The 6,604-nt window shown below is 36.8% G+C and overlaps 1 pseudogene; it reads right to left on the minus strand.

Moving 5' to 3' along the window:
- Window positions 1-4,149: 4,149 nt before the first annotated feature.
- Window positions 4,150-5,045, minus strand: LOC118535510 (glyceraldehyde-3-phosphate dehydrogenase pseudogene; annotated as a pseudogene).
- Window positions 5,046-6,604: the final 1,559 nt, after the last annotated feature.

The following is a 6,604-nucleotide window of genomic DNA, read 5'->3' on the forward strand; positions in this document are numbered from 1 at the left end:
CTATCACCTTATCAAAAGCTCTGGATTTTTTTAGTTTTAAGAGAGATGCTTTAAGGAGTAAGAAGAAGCTTGCTGCTCTCTCAGTACAGGGTGTGGTTGAAGATGAATAAAGGAATTACTGCAAACAAGGAAGTGTTTAGCTGAAGTTAAATGAAAAGAATTTGCTGTGGCCCCAAATCATTAATTCCCTCACTTTAAAACAGACAAAAAAGGAAAATTTTTTTTTTTCAATTCTGATCACTTTCTCTGTATCAAGAGATGAGCTAAGTAGATTTAAAAGTATGGGAAAGTTCTAGCTAAAGATGATTTTGATCCAATCAAGGCATTTGGCCTGCTTTGTTTCAATTCCCTAGTTTCTTGTACACATTACTTTGCAATGATCAGGTGGAGAAAGTGGAAGTTTTTCACAGGTGAAAACTGGTTGTTTAGGAGTGAGGAATCTATAGGATGCTAGTCCTTATACTGTTGACAAGGTTGACCATACATAAAGGGTGGGGAGAAAAGTAAGTGAAACCAGGAAGGGATGACATCCTTAGAGAACACAGAATATTTAATAAGAGCACATGATAAGGAAAAAAAAAACAGATTCAGAAGGTATTAAAAATTGGAGAAGGTAGAAATCACAGAGATAATAATCAGAAGATTTCAGAAGTTCAAAATTGTAGAATTTATAATCTGAAATGAGAATAAAGCGGTCAGTGGGTTATTATTCTGGAATGGAAATGCTAGTGATTGTCAGCAAGGAAGCCAAAAGCTCTTAACTGGTGAGATAAAGTATTTTAATAATTGATATCTTAGAGTTATGTGGATTTTTTATACACTTTAAGAATTATAAACAAAATAGAAAATACATTAATAATTTAGATGTTCAAGTGAAGTAATTTCATTTGACTTTTATATTAAGAGCATTATAGATCAAGTTCACCAAATTAAATGTAATTCATTCTTCTGTCAAATATTCTTTTGTAGCATATGATTAGAACAATTAGAATAGCTGATTATTAAATTTCACTGTCTTAGGCTTAACACCAAAACATGTGACAGACAAATGTCTAAAAATGAATAAAAGAGCAAGGATATAAAAAAGGATGCAGAATATGTAATCTTACTGTATTAACTCTATGAATTCCCTTTTTTGTTGCCACTAAAATATATATCTATATTGCTCTGATGACTAACGAACTAGCACAATTTCGAATTTTTCCTGTGTCTCCCCCCCTTCTTCCTTCTCCTCTTCCCTCCCTCCTTCTCTCTCTCTCTCTCTCTCTCATTTCTCTTAATCATCTAATTTGAAATGTTACTTAATAAGTTTAAATCAATTATGTGCCCCATACTTAAGACTGGCCTATAATATTATTTCTTAAATCACACATTTTAGAAGACTTCAGTGCCTAACTAATGGAATTCTTGAAAAACCTATGAAAGTGTTTCAGAACATAAGAAATATATCAATGGGACAGAAACAGTTCTTCATTATGCTTTACATACAATTTTGCTCAACTGCTTATTTTAATTAGAGCAGAACTCTAGCTTCTGCTCATTGGTTTAGCATGAGCAATAAAATGAAGTTTATTTAATTTTCTAAAATAAGTAAAGCAGAGTAAAGTTAATTAAAAGTTAATTACAGAATAATGAATCATCTACCCTTGCTGTGCTAGTGTTGCCCAGATGATTAGATGTTGTCCTTCCTGAATACACTTCCATTCCCATAAGCTGAGTATTCTCTTCATTCAGTATAAGGATTTTCATTTGTGTACTTGGCAAAGTTTATGTTGCCTTCTTCTGAAGGCATCTTTTTTAGGAAATAAGCACACAGAGGTACCTACACACACCTTCCTAGTTTCTCTCTTTTTATACGCTTTCCCCGGGCATAATTTTCATTTAGACTTCCGATTGCCTTTTAAATTTGACAGAATATACCTATAAAATTCGTTAGTAATTGTTTCATTTCCCAGCATGGCATGTGTAGTTAACCTTGAAAGACGGATTGGGCGTGAACTGTAGTGAACCCAACCTTTGCCAGTATCACAAAGGTCATGGATCTGTTCTCTCTGGTCCTGTGTCTTCAAATAGAAGGTTTTGTACATATTGGAATTAGAATGCTTTTACTGCTCATTAATTCATCATTAAAATGATGTTAACTAATCATTCTCTATAAGGCTCTGGTGTACAGAGTTTCTGGCATGAATTGCTGCAGCTTGGCTCCCAGCCACTTACAACTTGCTGAAAATAGCAGCATTCGTGTTTTTGGTAGATTTAAATCTTTTGTGAAATTTTATTGTAAGTAGCAGGCCTTATAAATTGCACTGGGAATAGAGTATGGCTTATACTTAGAGTATCTTAATTTTTATGAATGGATATATGTATGGAAATACCTGAATTTCAATTTCAATTTTGCAGCAGGGCTCTCTTAGTATAAGGAATAATGTATAATGAATATTGTGTCCTCACCTCAATTATGTATCTTGCATCTTGACATCATAAATACTAAGGCAATGTAGGAAATATTGTTACTTAAAATAAGGAAAGAAAATGAATCAGTGTACCCTTAGGGTATTTACACTGATTATGTGTCCTGTCTATGTAAAAAGCTACAACTATTAGTTTTGCAAAACTGTTCAATGATTCAATGATACAAATGTGTTATGAAGTAACTACAAACAATTCTTGAATCTTTTTTAAAAGTATATTCTACTGGGAAACAAAAAGGATTGCTGGAGGGGGGTTGGGTAGGGGAATGGGGTAACTGGGTGATGGGCATTAAGGAGGACACTTGATATAACGAGCACTGGGCGTTACATGCAACTGATGAATCACTAAACTCTACCTCTGAAACTAATACACTATATGTTAATTAACTGAATTTAAATAAAAATTTTTAAAAGGTATACTCTATATTCCATATCCATAATTTTCAACCTTCTGTTAAAAGATACATGTAGAAGCATTTATTTCCCCACATGCTGTTAATCAGATGTTAAATAAGAAGGAAATAGGTGGGAAAGATCTGAAAATAAAGTTTCAAGAGGATCTTTTAAACAGGGACTGTGAGAACTTGGAAGACGGGGTACAATCTTGCTTTCACAACTTCTTACTTGCTGTCATTCATCTTCACTACTCTAAAACTTTCCCTCACTCTTCTTTTAAATGTTTTTCCCCTGCCTTTCCATTTTAGTTATGTGTGTAACTTCATTATTATATCCTAGTTTTCTGATTCTCAATTTTCCAAGCATTAAAATGATGAGTATAAAGGCTCAATAAATGAACAAATAAATAAATAAATAAATAAATTCTTTCAGTTTAGAAATGCTGACTTCTATTTTAAATATCATTTTCAAATGTTGATTCAAAAATTCATATTCATATCCATTTCACAAACACAGATACTGGCTGTTCTTTTCATTTGCTACAAAAAAATATGCCAAATTAGGAAAGCTCAATTTTGTAAGATAAGTTGTTCGCCTTTTTTTTCCCTTGGCATAAAAATTCTTTATGATAATGTTATTTAGATCCACTTGATTCAGATAACTCTCTTTAATAATAATTGAAATTCTTGGTAGAGAAAAGTAAAATAATTCAATCCATACTATAAAATTATAGGTAGGGTGCCTGGGTGACTCAGTTGGTTAAGCGACTGCCTTCGGCTCAGGTCGTGATCCTGGAGTCCCGGGATCGAGTCCCGCATTGGGCTCCCTGCTCAGCAGGGAGTCTGCTTCTCCCTCTGACCCTCCCCCCGCCTCATGTGCTCTCTCTCTCTCTCATTCTCTCTCTTTCAAATAAATAAATAAATAAATCTTTAAAAAAATTAAAATAAAATAAAATAAAATTATAGGTCGTTTACTATAACTGAGCAGAAGTAAATAGGGTACATCGAGTAATGGAAATTCTTTCTTTTGGCTTTTTGGTTAGAAAGGGAGATGGTCAAATGAATGCCAAAATGTGCTAAGTTTTTTTTTTGCGGGGGGGGGGCTAAGTATACTTTATTGACATGAAAAGGTAGGGCTTCCCAAGCCCCTCCCCTTCTTCAGGGGGTCTGGGATGGAAACTGTGGAGGTCAGGAGATTCTCAGTGTGTTGGAGATGAGTTGGGGCAAGGGCTCCCCAGCAGCCAAGGGCTGCTTCCTCTTGCTGCGCCTGGTGATTCAGGGGGCTCTTACTCCTTGGAGGCCATGTGGACCATAAGGTCCACCACCTGGTTGCTGTAGCCAAACTTACTGTCATACAAGGAAATATGTTTGACAAAGTAGTCACTAAGAGCAATGCCAGCCCCAGCATCAAAGGTGGAAGAGTGGATGTCACCATTAAAGTCTCAGGAGACAACCCCGTCCTCAGCGTAGCCAAGGATGCCCTCGAGGGGCCCTCAGTGCCTGCCTCACCACCTTCTTGATGTCATCGTATTTGGTAGCTTTCTGTAGGCAGCAGGTCAGATCTGTGACTGACACACTGGGGGTGGGGACATGGAAAGCCATGCCAGTGAGCTTCCCATTCAGCTCAGGGCTGACCTTGCCTACAGCCTTGGCAGTGCCAGTAGAAGCAAGGATGATGTTCTGGGTAGTCCCTTGGCTATCACATCACAGCTTCCCAGAGGGGCCGTCCACGGTCTTCTGGGTGGCAGTGATGGCATGGACTGTGGTCATGAGTCCCTCCACGATGCTGAAGTTGTCATGGATGACCCTGGCCAGAGGGGCCAAGCAGTTGGTGATGCCAGAGGCACTGCTGACCATCTTGAGGGAGTTGTCATACTTCTCATGGTTCACACCCATCACAAACACGGGGGCATCAGCAGAAGGAGCAGAGATGATGACCCTTTTGGCCCCCCCTTCAAGTGAGCCCCAGCCTTCTCCATGGTGGTGAAGACCCCAGTAGACTCCACAACATACTCAGCAACAGCATCACCCCATTTGATGTTGGTGGGATCTTGCTCCTGGAAGATGGAGATGGGCTTTCCATTGATGACAAACTTCCCGTTCTCAGCCTTGATCATGCCGTGGAATTTGCCATGGTGGAATCATACTGGAACACATAGACCATGTAGTTGCGGTCAATGGAGGGGTCATTGATGGTGACAATATCCACTTTGCCAAAGTTAAAAGCAGCCCTGGTGTGCAGCCACCTAATACAGCCAAATTCCTCTACTCCGACCTTCACCATTGGTGAATGGGACTTGGCTGGCACTGCACCAAAAGATGCAGCTGTCTGTCGAATAGGGAGGAGCAGAGAGCCATGTGCTAAGTTTTTATAAACAACTTCATACTGTCTTCACTGCTGAGTAGAACTAGGTTTCTAAGTGTTTCATTCTCCACAGAGACAAGTTTGTGATTAAAAACTACAACCTTAACAATCACAAATCATTTCTATTAAGAACACAATAGAAAAAAACTTATGGATGATAAAGCACTATACATATATAAAGATCTATTGTTTTGTGTTATTATTATCTTTTGTTATTATAACCAATTTATACATTTACTTAGAATTCAAGTTTTACTATTTTTATGTGATTACTCCAGTTAATGAATAGGCAAACATCCAGCTGATATGTCAAGATCATCCAATTAATTTATAAATTTAACACAAAGTGACTGGCAGGTAGTGCCATAAAACATCTAATTTCTTTGCATTGAACCATGAGTCACCTATCTGAACCATAATACAGTATATAAGTATGTTCATAAGAATTGTTTATATATTGAACTAATTATTTTTTCATGTTTTTGAGCTCTTACTGAATCAGAAGTTCAGACATTATAAGAAATATAAAATTGGCAGCACCATGTAGGAAATTATGAGAAATCATAGATGAAATATTAATGCAGCAAGCACCCATTTATATGAGTCAGAATGTATTTCAAAAAATATATACGTATTAAATAAATATCGGTGTGTAAAATCATAGTATAACACATATATATTAAATAAGTTAAATACATGTAACATATTAGAACAACTAGTTTATAATAAATATTAACCATACAGAGTGAAAAAAGCAAGAAAATAAGTAACTAAATCTTAAGACAGTACCATAGGGCAGAATGTGTTTCATGTATATATAATGTAAGTCAATGATGGGAGATCCATGGACATAATATGTTTATTAACATTTTTTCTCTGCTTCACAGAAAATTTCTGCTCAATATACTATAAGAAAACAAAAATTATGCAAAATTAGTCTCAAATGTCTTTAACTCTGCCAGCTAAATTAACCTCTGAAGGAAAATATAAATTCATACACCATTGCCAATCTGCGAATGTTGTTTAGGGACTTGAGCAACAAATGCAGTAACATGCTGAACAGATCGACAAGGCAGTCCTTCTCTAACACAGTATCTGCGACAACAAAAAAAACTTTTGCTGCAGTCATTACCCAATATTGAGATTCCTGCTTCTAGAACCAAAATAAGAGTCCGTGCTGCCTGTTTCAGGCATGATGATCTCCAATTCTGTTTGAGATAAGAGGGGCATGACATTAGCGCTTCTAAAAGGGAAATGGACAACCAGTGACTCAGTTGTAAGAACAGCATGCTGCTACCGGTCTGTAGAGTTTCAAACCACCACCTCCCCCACTTCACTTACTATCATCACTCCCCCCTTGTCTCATTGGTTTT

The sequence above is a fragment of the Halichoerus grypus genome, chromosome 12, assembly GCF_964656455.1.
Source record: "Halichoerus grypus chromosome 12, mHalGry1.hap1.1, whole genome shotgun sequence".
NCBI classification, from domain to species: domain Eukaryota; kingdom Metazoa; phylum Chordata; class Mammalia; order Carnivora; family Phocidae; genus Halichoerus; species Halichoerus grypus.